The sequence below is a fragment of the Phascolarctos cinereus genome, unplaced genomic scaffold (assembly GCF_003287225.1).
Source record: "Phascolarctos cinereus isolate Bilbo 61053 unplaced genomic scaffold, phaCin_HiC Scaffold_4;HRSCAF=312, whole genome shotgun sequence".
Classification (NCBI taxonomy): Eukaryota; Metazoa; Chordata; class Mammalia; order Diprotodontia; family Phascolarctidae; genus Phascolarctos; species Phascolarctos cinereus.
This window is the reverse complement of record NW_027555847.1, coordinates 577,351,733-577,363,869: the sequence shown is the minus strand read 5'-3', so window position 1 is coordinate 577,363,869 and position 12,137 is coordinate 577,351,733. Positions and strand designations below refer to the sequence as shown.

Sequence of the window (12,137 nt, the reverse complement as noted above, 5' to 3'; positions counted from 1 at the left end):
TGTATCTGTTATTCGCCCAGTAAGGTCCTGGAGAGCAGATACTGCTTTGCTTGTGTCTTTGTCTTAGCACCCCCAACACTGAGCACAGTGTCTACATAGAACACAGTAAATACCAAATAAATACCTGTTGATTGATTAATGTAAATGAAGACTTTAGTTGTTTGTGCATTAATAGATTCCAAGGAAAATGTTACAAGAACAGCCATAAATGGCCTTATGTAGACATGTAGACACAACAGGAGTCTTACCAGCTTCCTCCATTCATCACAGTTTTCCTTCCCTTGCTATCTCTATGCACGTGTCATCCTACTGGTCCTGCCTCTGACCAGAGAAAGACCTGACATAAATACACTTGCATGGGCACACTATATACACACACACACATACACTCATGATTTACAGCATGACCAAATCCCTCTTCATCCAATACATAGGGAAGAGGTTGTCTCCTCCAATAATATATGAAAAGTAAATATTACATGTTATTTTATCATTTATCATATAACATATATCATTACTTATTAGATTTATTAATAAGTTGTATATAGGCTGTATAAAAGAAAAAAATCTCAGCATTGCCCTTGATAAAGGATAGAAGAAGTCTGACCCTAGGTGGTCCTAATAGCCTTTAAAGCGCATACATAGTTAAGACATTGTCACCTCTTCCGCAGCATCTAAATACTATATTTTGTGTGTCTGGAAAACAATGTGGCTAATACCCAACTTTCTTGAATCCTTTTCTCAATTCTTGGTTTATTATGTTGTTAATCAGATGCTTATTTATTTACATTTTCATTTTTATTGACCAAAACAGTATGATTTCAATGATGAGTTTAATTCAGGTGATCACCACATATACTTCTTTGGGCCAGAATCCTTTAAAAGAAATGTAGTAGCCATCACAGTCAATAAAAGGATGAGAAAAGTAGTCCTGGGATATGATCTCAAAAATGACAATGATATCTGTCTGAATCCCAAGGAAAACTGTTAAACATCATACTAATACAAGGCTACACTCCAACCACTAATGTTGAAGAAGCCAAAGTTAATCAGTTCTTTGAAAACTTACAACATCTTCTAGAAAAAACACCCAAAAAAGATGTCACATTCATCATAGGGGATTGGAATGCTAAAGTAGTAAATCAAAAGATAATTGGAATAACAGGAAAGTTTGGCCTTGGAGTATCAAATGAAGCAGGGCAGAGACTAATAGAGTTTTGTCAAGACAACTCACTGATCATAGCAAACACTCTTTTTCAACAACACAAAATGCAACTCACATGCACATCAGCAGATGGTCAATATAGAAATCAGACTGATTATATACTTTGCAGCCAAAGGTGGAGAAGCTCTGTATAGTCAGTTAAAACAAGACCTGGAGCTGACTGTAGTTCAGATCATGAACTTCTTATTGCAAAATTGAGACTTAAATTAAAGTAGGGAAAATCATCAGGCCATATAGGTATGACCTAAATATGACCCTTATAAATATGAAGTGGAGGTGATGAATATATTTAAAGGATTAGATCTGGTAGAGTGCCTGAAGAGCTAGGGACAGAAAGATTCGCAATATTGTACAGGAAGCAGCAGCAAAAAAACATTCCAAAGAAAAAGAAGAGCAAGACAGTAAAATGGCTGTCTGATGAGCCTTTACAAGTAGCTGAGGAAAGAAGAAAAGGGAAAGGAGAAGGGAAATACATACCCAACTGAATGCAGAATTCCAGAAAATAGCAAGAAGAAATTTAAAAAAAGTTTTTCTGAAATAAGTAATGCAAAGAAATAGAAGAAAACAATAGAATAAGAAAAACAAGATCTCTTAAAGAAAATTAGAAATGTCAAGGGAAAAATGGGCTTGATAAAAGACAAAAGCGGTAGGGACTTAACAAAAGCAGACGAATAAGAGGTGGCAAGAATATACAAAAGAAGCATGCAAGAAGGATCTTAACACCACTAATGACTACTATGGTGTGGTTACTGATCTAGAGCCAGACATCCTGGAGGACAAAGTCAAAAGTGACACTTAGGAAGCATTGCTAACAATAAGACTAGTGAAGGTGATAGAAGTCCAGGATCAATTACAAATTCTTATATTTGCCAAGGTCACATCATTAGATTTATCACAATAGAGCAAATTTCAAGAAGGAAATGGGATTTTGCCAATTGGGGGGGGGGGTTCAAAGCTAAGTTCTAACAGAATATATCTACAATTCCAAATAACCCTGAATAAGAAGTTGTCCTATACCCTGTGACCCATAGAGAAGGCCAAAACTATGAGACATAAGGTCACTGACATTCCAACTCTATAAAGAACAAAGAACTTCTACCCAGAAAGGCAGGACGAAATGTTGCAGGGTAAATGTGGAAGTTCCTAGCAAGTAGCTATCAATGGCATCCTGTAGTAATATACAGATGAAGAGACAAGTGGTCAGAGATATGAAGAGACTTGCCTATGGTCACATGTCTAGCAAGTTTTTGAATTGGTATTTGTACCCTAGGATTCTTCTTACTCCAAGTCCAATGGTTATTCCCCTATATGCCACACTACTCTCTTTCAGTGTTTGTCTATCTCTGTCTGTGTCTCTCTCTAGTTCTCTCCAATATGATCATGAACTCTCTAAAACACCAAGATCTTCAAAATATCATTGCAAGAAACTTTGCACAGTCACACAAATAATTTCCATTATATAAATGTTTATTCTTTTCATTTTTCTTTGATCATACTGTGAGCATGGTCCAACCAAAGTGACTTCATTCATAAAGGGACAGACTGAGGGCACATCATAGGCTTTCAATAAGGTCATTCCTGGTATCTGAAAATAATCCCTTTCCCTTTTCCAAATTCTTCCATCCATTGTCATAAAAAGGGTGCTCAAAATAAATGCAATAAAGACTCAAAATTTCTCCCCATTTGAAAAAGTGTCTTCATTTTGTTGCTGTATGTCATAAAATGCTCAAGCTATATACCTACAAAGAGTTAAGGGAGCCTAGCAGCATAAAATAAATCTAGAGATAGTGAAACTATTCAAGCAGAAAGTTATAATTTTCAATCTTTATTGTAGAACAGGAAGCTATGGTGAAATGAAGCAGACTAACAATAAAATAAGACTGTGGGTCGAATTGTGTTGAATCTATTTTTCTAGACTATTTTTAAAAACTGACTATCAGAATATTAGTTTAGCCCCATAGAGCTGATCAAGGTGCATACTTGATGGCCTTTAGATTTTGGGTTGTGGCAGAGGGAAAAGACACTTGGGGAGAAAATCACATTTATTTCCATATCTTTCACTGGATGTTTTATTTTGCTTAAATAACTGCCAAAAGAAATTCCAGATAGTTTCCTCCCAACTCAAGAATTTTTTCAAACTATTATGTTATGAATATTTTAGTGTAATTCAGTGAAGTTTTGTATAGCATCAGATAGACTATAGTCATAAAATGACCATTTAGTTCAATATTTTAAAATGTTTTTATGTTTAAAAAATAACATTTTATAATATTTTGGTATTTTTTAGTCTCAGAAGAAATGGCAGTAAGTTTTAAAACTATATTATTTTAAAATAATTTTTCACAAATTTTCTATCTTATCAAAAATATAACAATTTAAAAGATAAATTTATTAACATGGATTAAACATTTTTGCTGGCTACCTCTTATTTTGCAAAAAAGTGCTAATACTGTGTTAGCATCATTGCTTTTCCAGAAGTTCCAATTTGGTACCTTTCTCAGAAATCTTAACTTTTATTCCAGCAAATTATCTGAATCATAGGTTGTAGTCAAAGGTGCTTCTGAGGAGCAGGTAGGTGGTGCAGTGGATAGAGCACCAGCCCTGAAGTCAGGAGAACCTGCGTTCAAATCTGACCTAAGACCAAACACTTGACACTTACTAGCTGTGTGATCCTGGGCAAGTCACTTAACCCCAACTGTCAAAAAAAAAAAACCCAAAGGTGCTTCTGAGCCTTCTTCAGTTTCCAAAATTTCTCCTGCTTCTGCCCTCTCCTCCTAATGCTGTCACTCTAGTTCTAGACCTCATTAGTTATTATTGGCTAAGAACTTCCTAAAGTGTCCCCATGTCTTCTCTCTCACTTCTCCAACTCATCCTTCACAATATTGCCAAATTAATCTTCCTGCTGTATAGGACTTAGCATTCACCTGCTCAGCATTTCAGTGCCACTGTTGCCTATGAAATGAAATACATACTCCTTCCACTCACATTAAAGCCCGTCAATAAACTTGACCTTTTTTTAAACCAATTTTCAGCTTTATTTAATGGTGTTTCCTTTGGCATACCTTATAGGACAGATTATGGTATACTTTTCACCCTACAGTGGGTTATCATCTCTCTGACAGTTCCAGGAAAGCTATTCTTTTCCCAATGCTGTTTATACTCTCCCTCAACCAGGTGATTAGAATTTGGTACAGATTAGCCTTCTGGTTCAGTCCCAGGGCTAGATAGATCTGTTGGTCTGATCCTACTGCATTCTCCTGCTGGTCAGTGTGTCCAAGTTAGCCTCAGCCTTGGGATTTGGACCTTCACCACTATTATCATGGCTTTGGTCAAACTTAGCCAGGAACTCTGAATACGTAGTATCCTCAATCCCGTGTTTGGGTCTCTGAACAAAAGGGTATTGACCCTAATATCTGGTAGTTAGGTGTACAAAGATGAGTGAGTTAACTTTCCCAAGAATTAGGGGCATGAATTGTGGAGGTCTAAGATGCAGAGGTACAGGCCCAGAGAGCCAAATCTATGTGCTGAACCAGGCTGGAAGTGCCTTTAGAGACCATTATACGTACACAGATAAGTCACTAACCAACTTAGATTTTTTAAAAAGGTTTTTTTTTTTTTTTATGGAAGATAGAAGCAAGGGCAGGTAAGAGATGACTAATACAATCCTGTATCACATGGCTTCATAAAAATAGTATCAAAAGTATTAAAACTCAGAATGTTCTGAAACTGGCAAAAAAAATCAACAACAAAGGGAGCTGTTTTTGGTATATGGGGCGGATGGAGGATCAAAAAAAGGGGACTGGATTAGCTGCTCCTCATAGATGGGGTGATAGTAACTGATAACAAGAAGGTCAAGAAACTGAATTCTTGTTTTGCTTCTGGTTTCTGCCAAAAAGAATGACTTTCAGACTGAGGACAGAACAAAATGGCCAACAGGGATTTGATAAGGAAAAAAATAATAAGAAATACTTTGCCAACCTTACTGATGCCCTTCACATCACCTGTCCCAAATGAACTATATCCTTCAGTTCTAAAAGAACTGACAGATTTGATTACTAAGTCACTGTCAGTAATATCTGAAAGATGATAAAGATTGAGAGATGGACCATAGGATTAAAGAAGGACAGATGTTGTATGAATTCCCCCCCAAAAAAATTAATATCACAAACTAGAAAACAGTGAACATGATTTCAAAACCAGAAAATTCTATATTCTAGTACTACTAAAATGATAGCTAAAACTTGGCTCCATGGAAGAAATGAAAAAAAAATGTACTTACCTCCTTTCTTTGCAGAGATGAGAGGCTAGGGGTCTGAAATATTGTATATACTATCTTTTTGTGTGTGTTTAGTTAGTTTTGCTGAAGTGCATTTTTTCCAATTTATTCTTTATTTCAAGGGATGGTTTTCTGTGGAGAGGTAAAAATGCCGATACTATATTCATTTATTTACCCAATGCCATATCAAGCAAATTTCCAAAGGATTATGTTTTAAAAAATAAAAAAAAACAATAAAATTTATATGGAGGAAAAAAATCAAGAATCTGAAGCGAAACAATAAAAGAAATGGGAATGAGGTAGACCAAGATGACAGATCTCAAACTACACAACAAAGCAGTAATTCTCAAAATACTTTGACACTGGTTTAAAAATAGAGAAATCAGACAGTGGAACAGAATGAGCACACAGGATATGAAAACAAATGTATCTAGTACTCTGGTATTTGATAAACCCAAAGACCCTCCACTATTGAGACAAGGACTCACTATTTGATAAAAATTACTGAAAAAATGAAAATAAGTATGGAAGAAATTATATTTAGGTCAACACCTAGTACTCTATTCAAGATAAGCTCTAAATGAGTACATGACTTTGACAAAAGGTTACATGATAAACAAATTAGAGGAATAAGGGGAAAAATTGTCTATCATACCTATGGAAGAGAAGGAAAATAACTAAACAAGGGGCAGAGAGAATCACAGAAGATAAACTAGTTAATTTTGATTACATAAAATTATATTTTTGCACAAATCCAATAAAACTAAAATTAAAAGGGAAACAACTAGGGGGAAATCTTTTTAGCATGTTTCTCTGATAAAAGATTTCATTTCCAAGACATATAAGGAATTGAATCAAATTTATAAGAGTAAAGGTCATTCTCCAATTCATAAATGGCCTAAGAATAAGAAAAGGCAGTCTTCAAGGAAGAAACCCATGTTATCTATAGCCATATGGAAAAAAAAAATTCCAAACCACTACAAATTAGGGAAATGCAAATAAAAGCAATTAGAATGGAAAAGATGGCAAAAAAGTAAAAATAGTAAATGTTGAAGGGGCTGTGGGAGAACAGGCTTGTTGATTCACTGTTGGTGATACAACCATTCTGGAAAACAATTTGGAATGATACACAAAAAGTTACTAAATATGGTGTGCCCTTTGACCCAGCTATACAACTGCTAATCCTATCCCCAAAAGAGATCAAAGAAAGAGGAAAAGGTCTTATATATAGAACAATATGTATAGCAGCCCTTTTTGTGGTTTCAAAAAAACTAGAAATTAAGTGGAAACCCATCAACTGAGGAAATATCTGATATGAATGTGATGGCATAGTTATACTGTAAGAAATGAGGAAATATATGATTTCAAAAACACAAGTAAAGACTTATATGAACTGATACAGAGTGAAAGAAGCAAAATTAAAATATTTCATACTGTAACAGCAGTATTATAAAAATGAACAATTTTGAAGACTTTTATAAACTGATTTTAAAAATTAGCAGAACCAAGAGAACAATTGGCATAGTAACAACACTTTTAAAAAGTTTTGAAAGCTGTACAAACCATGATCAATACAGTGACCATTCATAGTTCCAGAAGATCGATGATGAAATATTACGAGAGGTGACAGATTTAAAGTGTGTGTGTGTGTGTGTGTGTGTGTGTGTGTGTGTGATTTAAGGAATTTGTTTTGCTTGACAATGCATATTGTTACAAGCAATTTGTTTTTCTTATTTTCTTTTCTCAGTGGGATGGAGGATGTAAGAGAGAAAAAATAGATTTCTGTTGATTTTTTTTTTTAGAAATTCAGGTGGGATATCGCAGATATGGAATGTTGCATGCACTTTCAGATGAGGCCACTTAATTATTAGTTTTACTTTATTAGAAGAGCCCTCTTACAGAGTGGACATAATATGCAAATGTTTGCCAAAATACATCAATAAAACTTAAGGAAAAGAGAGGAAAAGTAAATTAGAGCAATATAAAAATATCAATTTTTAAATTGGAATTAATGTTTAATACCTAAAAAAGAAATGTAATTGCAAACATGGCTTCCACAAAAACAAGCCAGAATTGTCATATCCTTTCTTGGCAACGTTTCTAAATTGACAGATAAAAAGAATTTTGTTGATAAAGATTTTAACAAAGCTTTTAATAAAGTATCTCATGCTATAGAGATATGCAGGTTACATAATACTCTAGTTAGATGATTAGAAACTGATTGAATGACCTAAGTAAAATGGTTCTATGTCAACTTGAATTTCCAGTGAAATATCCCAAGGATCTGGGTCCTGTATTATTTAACATTTTTATAAATGTCTTTGGAAAAGTCATAGTTGGCATGCTTGCCAAATTTTTAAAGGACACAAACATAAGACATATGGAAGATGAGTCCAAATGAAAAGAGTTCATGACAGGCTAGAACTGTGGTCTGAATTGAGTAAGACAACATATAAAAGGGATAAATATAAAATACTAAACTTGGGTTCAAAAAATCAAGTTCCTAGGTATGAGATGGGGAAAGTATGGGTAAGCAACAGTTTGAAATAGACATAAATGTTTTGGTCGATTTCAAGATCAATATGAATCAGCAGTCTAATAAGGCAACCAAAAAATGTCCATGAAATCTTAAATTGCATTAAGTGAGGCATTACTTCCAGAAGAATAAAAGGTGATATATACAGTCCCTCTACAATCTGTCATTGGTCACACAACATTTTGTAGTATTATGTTCGGTGCTGAACATTGAAGTTTCAGGAGGACATTGGCAACTAGGGTGGTGAACAGCCTTAAGGCTATCATAAAGGCTCATTTGAAGGAACTAGAAGTATTTAACCTGGCGAGGAAAAAACTCAGAGAGAACATGATAGCTGTCTTTGAATATTTGAAACAAAGTCCTATTAAAGAGGAATTAGATTTGTTCTGTTTGGCCCCAGAGGACAGAATCCAGAGTGATGGGTAGGATCTGTAAAGAGACAAATTTAGGGTTAATAATCAAGGCAAATTTTGGAACTGCCCAAAAATGAAATGAGTTGTTTCACAAAATTATAAATGGGGTTCCCCCTTACTAGAGGTCTGCAAATAGAAGCTAGATGACCAGTTGTGATATTGTAATATGAATTATGGGGGACTAGGTGAGACCCCTTCCAACTCTGGAATTCTATGAGTCTATCTGCAGAACAGCTGCAATATTAATCTTGTTGCTCACCAGTTGCTCACAATGTTCAGTTAATGGAAGTGCTTTCAGAATGTTCATTGGATGATTTTCTAAAAACAGAGAGGAATTGTACATAAAGGGGAATCAAAAAAGGGTTAATCAATTTTGTAGAGTAGTGAAGGTAAAAGAATGAGTAAAGATCAAACACTTACCCCATTCCAACTGATATAACAGGATAATGTGACTATCATACCATCTTTCCAGCCACATGTCATATAACTTTCCTTTACTTATTCTATGCCACAACTACAGTAGCTCCTCCCCACTTCCCTGAAAATGCTTTATGCTTTAGGAGCTCCAGGCACCGGAGAGGAACAAACAGAGAAATACACTTGAGTGAGGATCAAAAAATGTCAAAATTCAAAGTGATTTTATATTAAAGACCATCAGGAAAGAAGAAGGAATTAGATCAGAATATAGATCATGAACTTGTCGTGAAAATACAATATCATACGGATGTGAGCATATAGTGTTCTTTCTCTGCCAAATGCCTTAATAATAACTCCATCTTTCCAAAGATGGAAGAAATAAAAATTTGGAATGTGTAGCTTTCTAGTATTAGATTAAGGGTTAGCGAAAATGTTTTACAGCTATACACTCTCATTATAAATTCATTTTTCTCTAAGTTAATGCATACTTGTTATACCTAAGAAAAACATGGAATAACTCTACAAATCACTTGTGTTTTTACTATTGACAAAGTTAGCATACAGTTTTTTTTAAGCACACTGATTAAATGTACCTTAGCTAAGAAGCTAATTGGTTATAGACTATCTTCTTTGCCAGCCACACTATTAATCTTCTTACTTAACAGTTGATCATGATGTCCAATTAATGGAGCTGCTTTTGGAACGTTCAATGAATGATTTTTTAAAACAAAGAGGCATTGTACATGAAGGGAATCAAATAAGGAAGCAGGTAAATCAACTTTCTGGAGTGGCAAAGAATGAGTAAAGGTCAAACAGTTATCCCATTTGAATTCACATAACAAATCCATCATGGCCTGATTGCTGTTAATAAAATAATAACATACAAGAGGTTGTTTTTTTCAGAACATTTATTTTGTTGGTCACAGCCTAAACCAATATAGAATTCATTAGTCACAGATGCCAATAGTTATTAGCAACTTCCTGAAGGCATTTTCATCCTTAATATCTGTTACTCTCTTCATGCATTTTAATTATAAATTAAAAGCAATGCAAATATTATAATCAAAGAAACTGAAATCATTTCTACTTACTGAAATATCATATTAAAAAGCATGTAAGTTACAGAACTTCACATCAGCTGAGTCACCTAAAAAATTCAACATCTCATTATCATTACACCTGCAAGTGACTTAAAAAAAATTAAATGGGTCTAAATTTGTAATCTACAAAATCATACCGGTAAATATTTCTAAACAGAATTTTACATATTCCATGGTGGGAAAAGTAGTGATTTTTATAAATTCATCAAGTATTCAAATTACTGAACTCAAGAAAAAACAAATATATTCTGAAGGTTTTTTTAGCAATTCATTTTATGTACCTTATGTTTCTTACACAAACAATATTGAATATTTAAAACTTGAAATATTCAAAATCAACACTAAAAAATAGGAGTGATATAAAGGCAGCAGTACATAGTGTATATGGAGGCTTTGTAATCATAAAGACTTTCCCCTGACACTACCATTTGGGTAACCAAAAGAAAGTTATTTAACCCTTCAATGACTCCTAATAACTAAAACTATAAATTAGAGAACAATTGCAGATTGCATTAGTAGAGGGAGTTTTCTTACCAGACAGTTCCTTTTAACAAAAAATCACAGGTCTAGACAACGGTGACAATGATATAGTCTAGATTGCAATTTAATGTAATGATATCTTCTGTGTTTTGCATTTATTCTTACCATTTCCCAAAACTTGATTAACCAGATGCTCAGGAAAAAAAAAATTGTATATTTTGTTTAACAATATTTTCTGACTATCTCAGGGGCTTATCAGAAAATCACATGTTATTCCAACCCTTATTGTTGCATATCTTTGTAAACTGTACTAATATGCATTCCTGCCTTAGTAGGGATAGTAAATTAACAGAATGGCCTTTTTCTTCAATGATACCAAGATATTACAGGGCCTTAAGGTCATTATCAGCTTGTTTTCATGTGAATTATTTCTTTCTCTGAAGAAAGTATGTAAAATAAACCTGCATAAGCTTTATTTAGTTTAGTCCTGCTTAATCCAGAATCCCGAGCATCTTGAGTTCAGTTTATGTTAAACTAATTATTCATTTTAATTTTACTGAATTATAGAATAATAGCATGAAAGAATATTAAAGCCTGAAGGTACTTTAGTAGTCATCTAGTCCAACAATATCATTTTGCAAAGAAGTTTTGACCCTATCCTCTATATTGTCTATAAAGAATTATACCCAAACTACCAGAGCTTAAACCAAGGGGATTTTATAGCATCCCCAATATCTGACTGTATTGTTCATGGGGATGGGGGAAAAGTGGCAGAAAATAATACAATTTCAGAAGAGAAATAAAACAAGACAGATAAGCAGAGGTAATTCTGTATAACTATAATGACCAATCTTGGCCCCAGGAGAAAAGATGAGGAAATATACTATCCTCTTTTCTTTGGAGAGATGACATGAAATGTCACATACACTATCAGATGTGTTCATTTTGTTGGTTCCCTTTTGACATTCTCTCCTTTGCAGAAAACGCTTGCTCAAAATGTAACAAAAATCCACTTGTTAGTAAATCAAACCCCTTGTAAAAGTATAAACAGCAAATAAACAAGGTTTAAACAGAGCAGGTAACTCCTCAGGGTAGCAATGCAAATCAGGCAGGGAGAGAAATGGAAAGGAGAGAGCTTCATCTCGTCCCCCACTGTTGCAAACTGGTATATCCAGACAAAGAGCAAAATTCTGTGAAGGCAAATCACTCCTTCAGTGTGTCAGTGAGCCAGACAAGGCTCCAACTGCTCATAATTATATTCAGTTTGGGGTTGGATCGCCCTTCCTTCCCATAAGCACAGTGTTGGTGGCACGCAAGTGTGACTTCCCTGACCCACTCTCTTCTCCATGTAGAGCAAAATTTCCCAGTTCCCTGTCCCTCTAGGCTTCTGCCATGCATGATTCTTCAGTCACTTTCTCTAGCCTGGAAAGAATATACATCACATCTGCCTCCTTGCCAATAAGCAGCTACTCAAATACAAACTACGTGACTAGGGAAGTCATTTAACCTCTCCCTGCCCCAGGCAACTCTAAAATGAGAAGTTTCAGAACATCTCATCTGCATTGATAGCAGGGGTTTTCTCTCTAGGTGTTCTTTATGCTAATGAAATCACAGTCCTGGAATATACATACATATTTATATATGTCGTTATTTGAACATGTGTGTGCATATAACACATATTCATGTTATA

General features: G+C 34.5%; 1 pseudogene; it reads left to right on the top strand.

Moving 5' to 3' along the window:
* The first annotated feature begins 546 nt into the window (after positions 1-546).
* Positions 547-690, top strand: LOC144457354 (U6atac minor spliceosomal RNA; annotated as a pseudogene).
* The last annotated feature ends 11,447 nt before the right edge of the window (positions 691-12,137 follow it).